Here is a 12,988-nt window from a genome sequence, read left to right as displayed (position 1 = left end):
AAAGAGTGTGGTCCAGCGTTAGGCATGTTCATACGGTTCTATGTTAAATATCGTGGATGAGTTCACTGAGGATCAGAAGTTTGAAAATTATCCATGTCTACAAAGCTGTGATTCCTTCCATATATCACATTAAAAATAAATATAAAATTAATGGTCAACATTTTAAAACTCTTTTCAATTAAAAAGTTCTGGAAATGGATGATGGGATGGTTGCACAAGAATGTGAATGTACTTAATGCCACTGAAAGGTACATTTAAAATGGATTAAAATGGTAAATATTACATTATTATATTTTACCACAATTTTTTAAAAAAAAAATAAGAGGTAGAAATTTGACACAGAAGAGGAAGTGGAAGATGTGACAATGGAAGCAAGAGATTGCAATGAGGCAAGGAAGAGGTCATGAGCTAAGGAATGCAGGTGGCCTCCAGAAGCTAGAAAAGGCAAACAAAATCTTCACCTTGATCTCCTGAAGGAACCAGCCCCTGAAGACACCTTGACTTAAGCCTAGTGAAGCTGATTACAGTCTTCTGGTCTCCAGAACTGTAAGATAATAAATTTGTGTTGTTTAAAAAAAAAAAATACTTTTCAATTAGCAATATACACATTGAACTTGGAGTGACAGTGTGCAGGCAATATCTGAAAATGAGTTTTGAAAGGAAGGGAGGGAGAAAGGTAAGAAGAGAGAGAGAGAGAGGGAAGGGAAGGGAAGGGAAGGGAAGGGAAGGGAAGGGAAGGGAAGGGAAGGGAAGGGAAGGGAAAAGAGAAGAAGAAAAAATTAAATTTCAGACCAGTTGTTGATAGTAAACTTACTTGGTAAACCTTCCAAAACATGTAGACTCTTTTTCCCCTAACTGTGGTGATTTTAAAATATATCTGCAAATTCTTTGACAGTCTTCCCACCAAAAAGTAGAATCAAATTTACCTTCCCTTGACGGTAGGCTGGACTCAGTGACTTGCTTCAAATAAATAGTGATTGTGTGACTGTCGAGGCCAGCTAGCCTACAGCTGTTTAACAAATACAAGCAGAATATTTTATTATATAATTGTTAGCTCAATATATGTTCCAAGAAATTGCCTTGTTTGGAAAATTATATCATGAACTTGAACTTCAAGCTTCCAGTACTAGAACTACTCAACTTTGGAAGAATGTTGCCAGAATTGCCCCAGGAGAGTGAATGGTATTATTATTTATTGATTTTCATAATTTGTCTAAAGAAGGTGGGCTACAGGATCATTATTGCCTACCTCCCATATGTTCTCAATGGTTTAGTGGACACTTTTAAGGTTTCTATTATATATTATTTATTTGCTGGTGATCCCCAAATTTGCAGTCTGGCTCTCTCTTCTAAATATGAAACCCAAATATTTAACAGCCTACTGAATAAATCCCCATCGATATCCCACAGAATCCTCAAGCTCAATTCAAATGTCTAAACTCTAAATTGATTCTTCGTCTGCCTACCCTTCATTCAGATCCCTGTGTGCTCCTGGGTTCCTATATCAGTCCCGGTACCACCATGCCGACGCTGGAAACCGGAATGTCATATTTGTCCCCCTTTTACTTCTGCCGATATTCAATTAATCACCTAGTCCTGTAAATTCTAGCTCACATGGCCTCATTTTCAAGTCACTCCATTGTAACCTGGGTTGCCAATAGATCTCTGATTTGGGTCTTGCATTCCTCCAAATTCATTCTCCACACTGCAGCCAGAGTGATCTTTCTAAAACATAAATCTGATCATCATTACACCTCCTACTTAAAATTCTTCACTAAGTCCCCATGATATTGAGGATAAAAACCCAAACTTCTTACTGTGGATAACAAAGCCACAGGTACCCCTCCATCTTTAATCTATCAACATTATTTTCTTTGCATTGTCACTTCAGGAGTGCTGTACAATTACAGGTTTCTGGCTCATCACAACTTATCCCTTACCTCTGGACCATTACATATGCTGTTCCCTATGCCTGGGATGTTCCCTACATTCATCCTCCCTTTGTCTAATTCCTACTCATCCCAAACTCTCATACCCTCCCCCAAATTAAGCAGGAGAAGAGACCTTCACAGACTCAAAATACTCTGGGCTACATGACAAATATGTCCCTGAGGTGCATCATTCAACTACCTCCTCTTGTTCTGAATGCAGACACCCCTCCCCCCAAAAAATTTCAGTCATAATTGGCTTCCTTGATAGATTTGTCTTTAAAGAATAAATGCACTGGTCCTGTTGATGCAAGCATAACAATCCACATGAACATTTTATTGTCCATTGTAAATTAATAAAATGACAGTTTGATAAGCTTGGATAATATGAATTTGCCAAGAGAAGACTCACAAAAATACAAGTTTTGAGCCTGCAAAGCAAAGATTTGGAGCTTGTACCCCAGTGAATTTACCAATGTAAATGAACTTCCTGAGGTCTCTTGACAGCTAGCCAGCTGGCCTCCCTAGGTGGCATAATTAGAATGATGAGTTGAAAAGAATTTAGACCTAATGCACTGCCATCTCCCCTTTATAATTTGATAGAAACTTAGTGGTAAGAAGATTCCAGGATCATCTAATTCAAACAGTGCATTGCTTAAGTCCATAGATTGCTTAGAATAGTCTGAAAATCCAGAGTATTGTAATCAGGGCTCAAAAAGTGGTCCTTTGTGAAATACTAATCTGAAAATGTCTCTACCACCACAGAGCTGGTAGCATCAGCAAGCAATGAGTGGATAAAGCAATTCACTTAATATGATTGTTATTAATATTTAAATTATTATTGTGTAAAAAATATTCTGGGTATAAGAGTCTCTCTCTCTCTCTCTCTCTCTCTCTCTCTCTCTTTCTCTCCTTCCTTCCTGCCCTTCTTCCTCTATCTATATCGATCTGTACTAAGAAAAGTGCTTTCTTTGTTGAGGGAGACAAAATCTATCTGATAACTCAGGACGATCACTCATTTATGTTTTCACTTCTAAATGATATTAAAATATACTTAATATCAGCATTTGCAAAATTACATGAAAACTAATAGGTGGTACACTTTTAAAAAATACTTTAAAGACAATGCTTGTCACAGGTGAGTTGGCTAAATTGGATTCAAAAATGTATTTTATTTGAGAGATTTTGGTTAATATGTAAAATGGACACTTATTTGCTAGAAAACAAGCAAGCAAACAAACACATTAATCTGGGATGTTAATTAAAGAACAACTTCAGAAAATACAGTCTTCCTCCTCTCACTTTTACCTTGTAGGGGAGGAAAAACGTTTCCTCTGCTTCTTAGCTTAAGTACCTGGGAGGAGCAACTTAAACTAACAAAAACAGATTAACAGGAGAAAAGGCATACAATTTTAATTGATGTTAATATGTATACATGCATAAGGACTGCACAAAAAAAGAAGTGAAAAACCTAAAGAAGTGGTTAGACTTGGGAGCTATATAATTTTAACAAAAAGTGGTGATACATTCTGGAGAACTAACTACAAAAAGGAAGGGGATTTGGGGCTTCCAGGGCAGATAAATTGTGGGAAAGTGACTAGGAAATATATGGAAGGATCTAATGGAGGATAAGGGCTATTTTAGTAAGATTTGCTTATGCAGACTCATCTCGGTGCCAGCTCTCCATCTCCAGTATGATAAATTAATTAAACAAGGAGGCCATTAGACTGAGGTGATTCTAATGCCTTAGCAGCCTCAGCCTATGTGAGCAAACCAATACCTGAGCCTGAAATACCTCAAGATTAGGAAATCAAAACCCAAGAACAACCAATCACAACCAATTAAGCTCTCCTAAATAAGGCAATTGCTTAAGATAGAGCCAGTCAAATAATTTTCTTGCTTTACTTTCACCTCTTTTCTATAAAAGTCTTGTCCCTAGCTACTGTTGGTAGAGGCTCCTAACAACTTCTGTTTTAGTGCTGCTCAATTCAAATCAATTTTCACTCAAGTAAACTCATAAAAATGTTAATATGTCTCAGTTTATGACAAGTGATAAGGATAGCTCTCCTCCCCTTGCTACAGAAAAAAGGAGAAACGTATGCCCAGCTTTTAGACAGAAAAGGGGAGGGCAGAGAACTCAGCTAAAAAAAATAATAAGTAAGAAAATCTAGGTGATACAAACACATTTTTGTTTAATATTTCATGAAGTGGACAGCCTCCTTTTGAAGAACTGAAAAATGGGCAGAAGGCAAGAAGCTTTTATAGGATTAAGAATAAAGAACAAGGGAGAGAGACAAATAGAAAATATCTGATTAGCTGGGGCCACCTGATAAAACTTTTGTTTGGGGTGAGAATGTCCAGAATTGGCTTGATGTTTGGGGATTGGCTGACTGAATACACTGGGTTTCTGGTCAAGTGGAACATTTACAAGGACGTGAAAATTATCTAAGTTTCTGTTTGCTGACATGGTACCCTGAGCAGGAACGGTTCATCTCTGGCCTAGAAATTTATTTCAACAACTCTAATTGTATCTGCGGTTTCTCAGTTGCTTTCAGCTCTAACTAACCAATACACTATAGTGGCATATTTGGGAGGTGGCATATCCTGATTCCCTTCAATCTAATGCCTCTGCCCAGGTTGTAGAGCATAATGTGGCCTTCAAAAACAATGATTAGCTTGCACAATTAATTTTAAATCCAGGTTGGCAATTTTGTTCTGACAGGTAGTAGAATATGTCACCCCAAAATATGCCTCTTTGGCACAAGGATTCTTTTGAGAAACAGCAAAGGCAAGAGAAGCTCTAAAAACAAAAATAGAAGTTATCCTTTTGTAAGAGACATTTGCTTTTTGAAAGGAAATCTCCGTCTCTAAGGGAGTCTCCTTCTCTGTTCCAAGAAGAGGAGCATGACTAAATTACAAGAGAATCTATCAATGGAGAAGGCATCAACTTAAACCTGCATAACTAACTTTACCCTTAATTACCATGATTTACTTAGTAAATCATGTAATTGACTCCCTCCCTGCCACATACACATACACCTTTCCTTCTGTTGTCTTTAGCCGAAAATGGTATTTAAACTGCTGACTTAGACCACCTAGGGGAGTTATTTATTTTTCCATGGGTATCTCCCATATATACATGTTAATACATTTCTATTTGTTTTTCTCTTGTTAATCTGCCTTTTATTACAGGATGTCTCAGCCACTAGCTTAGAAGGCTAGAAGGAAAATTATTTTTCTTCTTCTGCAGGTCACTCAAGAAACTACTACAAGATCAGGAACAAGACAAAGATGCCCACTATCACCACTTCTATTCGACCAAGTATTGGAAATCTGAGCCACAGCAATCAGACAAGACAAAGATACAAAAGGCATCCAAATCAGTAAGGAAGAAGTAAAAATGTCACTATTTGCAGATGACATTATACTATATATAGAAAGTCCTAAACACTCCAGAAAATATATATATATAATAGCAGAAGTAATAAATGAATTCAGTAAAGTGGCAGGATACAAAGCCAATATACAGAAATCTGTTGCATGTTTATACACCAATGATGAATGATCAGAAGAAGAAATTAAGAAAACAATGCTCTTACTATCAAAACAATATACAGATTCAATGCAATCCCTATTTAAATACCAATGGCATTCTTCTCAGACCTAGAACAATTGATCCTAAAATGTATGTGGAACCACAAAAGACCCTGCAAAGCCAAAGAAACCTTGACAAAGAACAAAGTGGGTGGTATGATTTTCTGTGATTTCAAACTAAACTACAAAACTACTATAATCAAATCAGCATGATACTGGCATAAAAATAGATATATACATCAGTGGACTAGAATAGAGAGCCCAGAAATAAATCCTCACTTATATGGTCCATTAATCTGTGACAAAGGAAGTAAGGGTATACAATGGGGTAAAGATAGTCTCTTCAATAAGTGGTGTAGGGAAAATTGGAGAGATACCTGGAAAAATATGAAATTAGACTACTTTCTTATAGCAAATGCAAAAATAAACTCAAAAATGGATTAAAGACTTTAATGTGAGACCTGAAAACATAAAAACTCCTAGAAGAAAACATAGGCAGTAAACTCTTTAACATCAGCCTTAGCAATATCTTTTTGGATATGTCTCTTTGGGCAAAGGAAACAAAAGAAAAAATAAACAATGAAACTACATCAAACTACAAAGTTTCTGCACAGCAAAGAACCATCAACCAAACAAAAAGACAACCGACTAAATTGGAGAATATATTCAGAAATGACATCCAATATGGGATTAATATCCAAAATATATAAGGAACTCATACAGCTTCATTCACACACACACACACACACACACACACACACACACACACATGCCTGCATATGTGTTTTCCCGAAAATAAGACCTAGCCAGACAATCAGCTCTAATGTGTCTTTTGGAGCAAAAATTAATATAAAACCCGGTCTTATTTTACCGTAAGACCTGGTCTTACATAATATATAACATAATATAATATAATATAATATAATATAATATAATATAATAATATAATATAATATAATATAATATAATATAATATAATATAATATAATATAATATAATATAATATAATATAATATAATATAATATAATATAACATAATATCAGGTCTTATATTAACTTTTGCTCCAAAAGACGCATTAGAGTTGATTGTCCGGCTAGGTCTTATTTTCAGGGAAACAGGGTAGTATATGCTGCCTCTGATTAGGAAGTTGGCTTGAATAACTGTGCTGTTCAAGAATTTAAAGAAAACTATATCTATTTTTGGTTTGTTTCCTTTTGTTGTATTTACATTGTTTGGGCTGGTTTGTTTCTGTTCTTTGGAAAATAACTAACTGCTAAAGTTTGGGAGAAATGGATTTACTCATCAGTCCCCTAAATAAGTGTTTGCCAGATCTTTGTATTGTCAATTGCTTACTCAAGCAACAGTTAGTTTAGGAAGTTTCTTTTTCATGCAAAAGAAGTATTATTTGTTGAGACTTAGGTTTGACTAGAAAACAAAATTTAGTCAATGTTATAAAATGTCCTGTTATTCAATAAAATAAAGGTAAGATATAGGACTATCTTAGTGGACAAAAATCAATCCATCTTGATTTGAAAGAAGCTCTATTAAGTAGACTTTTTTAATATTGAGAAATGTTATTCTATTAAACATTGAAAACATCATGTATTGTTTTTAAAGTAATTCACATACATAATTTACAATATACATTACTTTGTATATTGCAACTTTTCATTGCAAGGACAAAGTAATCAAACAGAAATCATATAGCTAACATGTATTGAGCACTTACTAGCACTGTTTGGAACCTCTTACTTGCATTATTTCATTAATTCCTTACAATAATCCTGAGAGAGAGAGTAGTGAGACTTAGAGAGATTAAATAACTTGCCCAAGCCAGAAAATGGTTGAGCCAAGATTTGAAGCCAGGCAGTCTGACTCCAGACTGCTAATGATTTCAAATATTTGAATACCCAGTAGACCAGTGTAAAACACCAGTAAACTAGGTAATATTATTCTAGGAGTTTAAATGTTTTATTTATCTATTGTCGAATGAACTAAATAAGGCCATTAATGATGTAGCTTCAATGCCTTCGCAGCCTACCTAAGAAAATCAAAAACCTAAGCCTGAAATGCCTCCAAGTTAAGAAATCAAAACCTAAGAACAACCAACCACAAACAACCAACTAGACTTTTCCAAATAATGCAAACGCTTAAGCTGTAGCCATTCAAATAATCACCTTGCTTTGTTTCTGCATCTTCTCTACAAAATTCTTTCCCCTAGCTCCTGTTGGTGGAACATTACTAACCACTTCTGGTTTGGCACTGCAAGATTAAAATGGATTTTTGCTCAAATAAACTCTTAGAAATTTTAACATGTGTCAGTTTATCTTTCAACTCTACATATTTTTAAACCATTCTCATAAACTTTTATCTCCTATAACTGTATGGTCTTCATTTTTCCATTTCTAATTGGAGCTGCTAGGGTTTAGGATATGCATATCTATAACTTTAGTAGAAAACACCAAATTATTTCCTAGGTGGTTGTTTCTCTTTATACTTCCACTAGCAGAGTAAGTAAATTCTTTGCTCTCTATCTTTACCAACACTTGATAGTATATGATTTAGCTTTGTGCCATTGAGGTTTTGAAATGGCATTTCAGTGTGTGTTTGTAGTTTTGTATGTTTGCATGTGTAGCAATTCATGAACCTTCCAGTGTGACCTCAGACCACCATCAGGACACACACTTTCTCAATCTCCTTAACTCTTCTGAGGAACCTCCACACTGCCTTCCACAGTGGCTGCACCAGTCTGCATTCCCACCAACAGTGTATGAGGGTTCCTTTTTCTCCACAGCCTCTCCAACACTTGTTACTATTTGTCTTGTTGATGGTAGCCATTCTAACTGGGGTGAGGTGACATCTCATTGTGGTTTTTATTTGCATTTCTCTGATGATTAGTGATGTTGAACATGTTTTCATATGTCCGTTGGCCATTTGTATGTCTTCTTTGGAGAAATGTCTATTCAGGTCCTCTGCCCATTTTTTAATTGGATTGTTTGTTTTTTTGTTGTTGTTGAGTTGTATGAGTTCCTTGTATATTTGGACATCAGCCCTTTACCGGAGAGGGAAGTAAAAGCTAAAATAAATGAATGGGACTATATCAAACTAAAGAATTTCTGTACAACAAAAGAAACCATCAACAAAATAAAGAGGCAACCCACCGAATGGGAGAAGATTTTTGCGAACAACACCTCCCTACCTCCTCTGATAACTGAGTTTGTCTTCACCATGACTGACCCCATTAGTTGCTTTGCCTTCTCCAGAACTTCTCAGTAGTCCAATCGCATCAAATTGATGATAGAGGAAATGCCCATCTTATTTTGGTAGCATTTGATCTCTGTCTGCTCACGGATAAAGCTCACCAATTGGTGACACCAGCATTACCATGACTTCCCAGTGCTTCCAGTGCTTGCCAATGTGACAATGGCAGAGGGAGCCCCAAAGAGTCTGAGTTCTCCTAGTCCGGATGGTGTATCTAGAGCCAGGTCCAGGGAGGGTCAGTGTGGTTTCAGTTTGCATTTCCTAGGGAGATTGAGCGCTCTTTTACATTTTATTCTGAGTTTCTTCTTCTGTAAAAAAATCCTATTTATGTCTTTTGTCCATTTCCACATTCTGGATATTAGTATTTTGTCTGTCATGTGTGCTATAAAAATCTTATCCCAGATTGTGACTTGTCTTTTCACTCTGTTTTATTTTTTAATACATAAATTTCTTAATTTTAATGAATTTAAACTTATTAATCTTTTCCTGTATGTGTTTGAGAAATCCTTTTCTATGCTGACATCATCAAGATACTATACTATCTTCTGGAAGTTGTCAGGCTTTGTCTTCCACGTTTAATTCCTTAATCTATCTGAAATTGATATTATGCATATCAATTTCAATAAACTAGAAATCCAATTTTCAGTTCTGTTTTCCATAGGGATAACCTGTTGTACCTGTACCATTTATTGAATACTGTGTTTCCCTGAAAATAAGACCTAGCCAGACAATCACCTCTAATGAGTCTTTTGGAGCAAAATTAATATAAGACCCAGTCTTATTTTACTAGAAATAAATTTTCATAAACTAGAAATCCAATTTTCAGTTCTGTTTTCCATAGGGATAACCTGTTGTACCTGTACCATTTATTAGAAATGGTACAGAAATCCAATTTTCAGTTCTGTTTTCCATAGGGATAACCTGTTGTACCTGTACCATTTATTGAATACTGTGTTTCCCTGAAAATAAGACCTAGCCAGACAATCACCTCTAATGAGTCTTTTGGAGCAAAATTAATATAAGACCCAGTCTTATTTTACTCTAAAATTAGACCAGGTCTATAGTATAATACAATACAATACAATACAATACAATACAATACAATACAATACAATACAATACAATACAATACAATACAATACAATACAATACAATACAATACAATACAATACAATACAATGTAAAATACCAGGTCTCATTAATTTTGGCTCCAAATGACGCATTACAGCTGATTGTCCGGTAGGTCTTATTTTCGGGAAACAGGGTAGTTCTTACTTTTCTCCCACCACTGTGCATTTCCAGCTCTGTCAGATATCAGGTTTTCACAACATATATGTAATTTGGGTATGTGCTTTTCTACTGCAAGTCTTAATATCAGCTTGTTTTAGTCTAACTTTGCTAGTCTTGACCCTTTGCTCTTCCTATAAATTTTAGAAACATTTTGATTAATTCCACAAAATTAAATGCTGTTGAGATTTTAATTCAAATTGAATTGAACAGATTTGGGGAGAACTAAATCTTCAAATTATTGAATCCTCCAATCCATAAACATGTTTTGTCTCTCCATTTACTTAGATCCTCTTTAATATCATTCAGTAAAGTTTTACATTTTACTACAAAAGGGTCTTATACATCTTTGGTTAAAATTATTCCTAGATATATTTTGTTGCATTTTCTGACTGGGCTGCTCTATCAAAATGTAATTAACCTTTTATACTTTATCTTCAATCTAATGATCCTGCTAAACTCTATCTTATTTTCAGTAATAATCAATATATATATTTGTGCTTTCTTTGTACGCTATCATTTCCTTTGTGAATAATGACAGTTCTTTAAATTTTATTTTCAGTCATTATTTCATTATCTTGTGGATTGCTTTGGTATATAGAAGCAATGATAACAAGCATCCTGGTTTTGTTTCTGATTTTAAAAGTATGACTTCAACATTCATTAAAATATGTTGTTTGCTCTATGCCTTTTTCTAGGTACTGATTATCAGGTTAAGATTGCTTTTTAAACCATGAATTGCTGCTGAACTTTATTGAATGTTTTTTCTGTATCTGTTAAGGTGATCATATTGCCTTTAATCTCTTAATATAGTGAATCACACTAATTGATTTTCTAATATTGATTCAATCCTGCATCCTTCCATTCAACTCAATTTTGCAAAGCTGAATGGGCTTTTTCTATGGCTTATGGTATTCTGTTTGCAAATATTTTGCTTTAGGATTTTGGCATCTATGTTCATAAGTGAGAGGCACTATAAACTGCATCTCTTACATTGAAATTGTCTGGTTTTTATATCACCATCATATCCAACTTCAGGAAATTAATCAGGGAGTATTTCTCTCCATTTTCTACTCCTGGAAAGAGTGTTAGAACTCACCTGTAAAATTGTCTGGTGCTGATGAGTTTTCTTCATATGCATGAGAAGATTTTAAAATACCTATTCAATTTTTTATAATTTTTTTCTAAATTTGTTCATCTGTGCATTCCCTTCTTTTAATTTCTGTTTATTACTACTTCCTGTTGTTTTCGCTATCTTTGGTTTTGTTCTTCTTTCTCTCTTCTAATCTCTGAGAACTATGCATTTTCCTCTAAGAATTCCTTTCTAGAATTTTTGATATGTATTTTTATTACATCCAAGTTTAAGTATTTTTAAATTTCCATTATAATTTCTTTTTTGAGACATGCATTTCTGTAAGTATGTTTTAAAATTTCCAAGCATATAATATGTTAAAATGCATTTCTAATTCAATCACATTGTGTTTAGAAAATATGGTCTGCATATAGCAGTTCTTAAAAAGTTATTTGAACTTGCTTTTTGGCCACATCCTGAACAGTTTTCACATAAATACCTTATGGGCACCTGACAAAAATGCCTGTAATCCAGTTGTTGGGTATTAGAGTCTATATGTGTCCATTAGGTCAGGCTTGTTAATTATATTTTTGAAATCTTCTATATTCCTACTGATATCTTTTATGATTGGCCTATTAGTTGTTGATATAGATATATCAGAATCTTCCACTATGGTGGTAAACTTGTTGATTCTCCTTGTAGTTCTGGCAACTTTCACTGTAAGTATTTTAAAGCTGTTCTATGAGGCCCATAAAACTTTCAAATTTTTAAATCTTGATGAAGTGAACTTCTATCAATGTTCTTACCCTTATTACAGTATTTGTTTGTTTTAGAGTTTGTTTTGTCTGATATAAATTTAGTCATACAACCTTTAGTTAACATTTTCTTAATAGTATATCTTTTAACGTCCTTTGACTTTTACTCTTTCTCTTTTTATAATGATTTATGTAGTGGTGTGCTGGCAAATGCTAAACAACCAACTCTCTGGAGGGGAAACAGGGTCTGTCTGATCGGTAAAATTTACTGATTTCTGCTATGTCAATACTCCCACCTGGGATTGCCAGATAAACTACAGGATGCCCAGTTAAATCTGAATTACAGATAAACAAGGAATAATTTTTAGTATTTAAGTATGTCCCAAATATTGTGCAGAACACATTTATATTTAAAAATATTTGCTGTTTATCTGAAATTCAAATATAACTGATTGTCCTGTGTTTTCACTTGTTAAATCTGGCAAACTTACTCCCACCAACATGATGTCATCGAATGTCAAATTGGGAGGAGATGTTCATACCACCCTGGTTTTTAAATAATTTTATTGAGACATAATTCACATACATATAATTCACCCATTTAAATGTACAATTTAACAGCTTCAATATATTCAAGAGTTGTGCAACCACCACCACAACTAATTTTAAAACATTTCCATCATCCCAGAAAGACATCGACAGCCACGAACCTCCAACCATCCCCTCGCTCCAGTCCTAATAGGCAGCCACTAATCTATTTTCTGTCTTTATAGATTTACCTCTTCCATTATGTAAATGGCATCATAAGTGTTTTTTGTGACTGTCTTCTTTCATGTAGCATATGTTTTCATGGTCCACATATATTATAGCATGTATTAATACTTCATTTTTTTATTACTGAATTATATTACATTCTATTTATTTATCCATGTATCAGTTGATGGACCTTAGATTGTTTTCAGTTTGGGGCTATTATGAATAATGCTGCTGTAACAGTCAGCTTCTACAAGCTGGTAAGAACCAGTATGAAGCAGCTCCAGTACCCTACTGATTTTAGGTGTGTCTTTCAGACGACATATAGCCTTACACT

At 34.6% G+C, this 12,988-nt stretch overlaps 1 long non-coding RNA gene across 4 annotated transcripts in view; it reads left to right on the top strand.

Annotated features, from left to right (window-relative positions):
* The window catches only part of LOC141570065 (uncharacterized), a 31,993-nt gene that overhangs the window by 9,060 nt on the left and 9,945 nt on the right, over positions 1-12,988 (top strand). For 2 of the 4 annotated variants that reach the window (XR_012493872.1, XR_012493874.1), the window contains exons 2-3: positions 324-546; positions 5,179-5,311. This is a non-coding gene — a long non-coding RNA (uncharacterized LOC141570065). Of the gene's footprint in view, positions 1-323; positions 547-5,178; positions 6,275-12,988 lie in introns of those variants that run through there. The other 2 variants (XR_012493873.1, XR_012493871.1) reach the window with 1 other exon arrangement.

Source organism: Rhinolophus sinicus, linkage group LG02 (genome assembly GCF_036562045.2).
Source record: "Rhinolophus sinicus isolate RSC01 linkage group LG02, ASM3656204v1, whole genome shotgun sequence".
NCBI lineage: Eukaryota > Metazoa > Chordata > Mammalia > Chiroptera > Rhinolophidae > Rhinolophus > Rhinolophus sinicus.
This window is presented reverse-complemented; position numbering and strand designations above follow the sequence as displayed.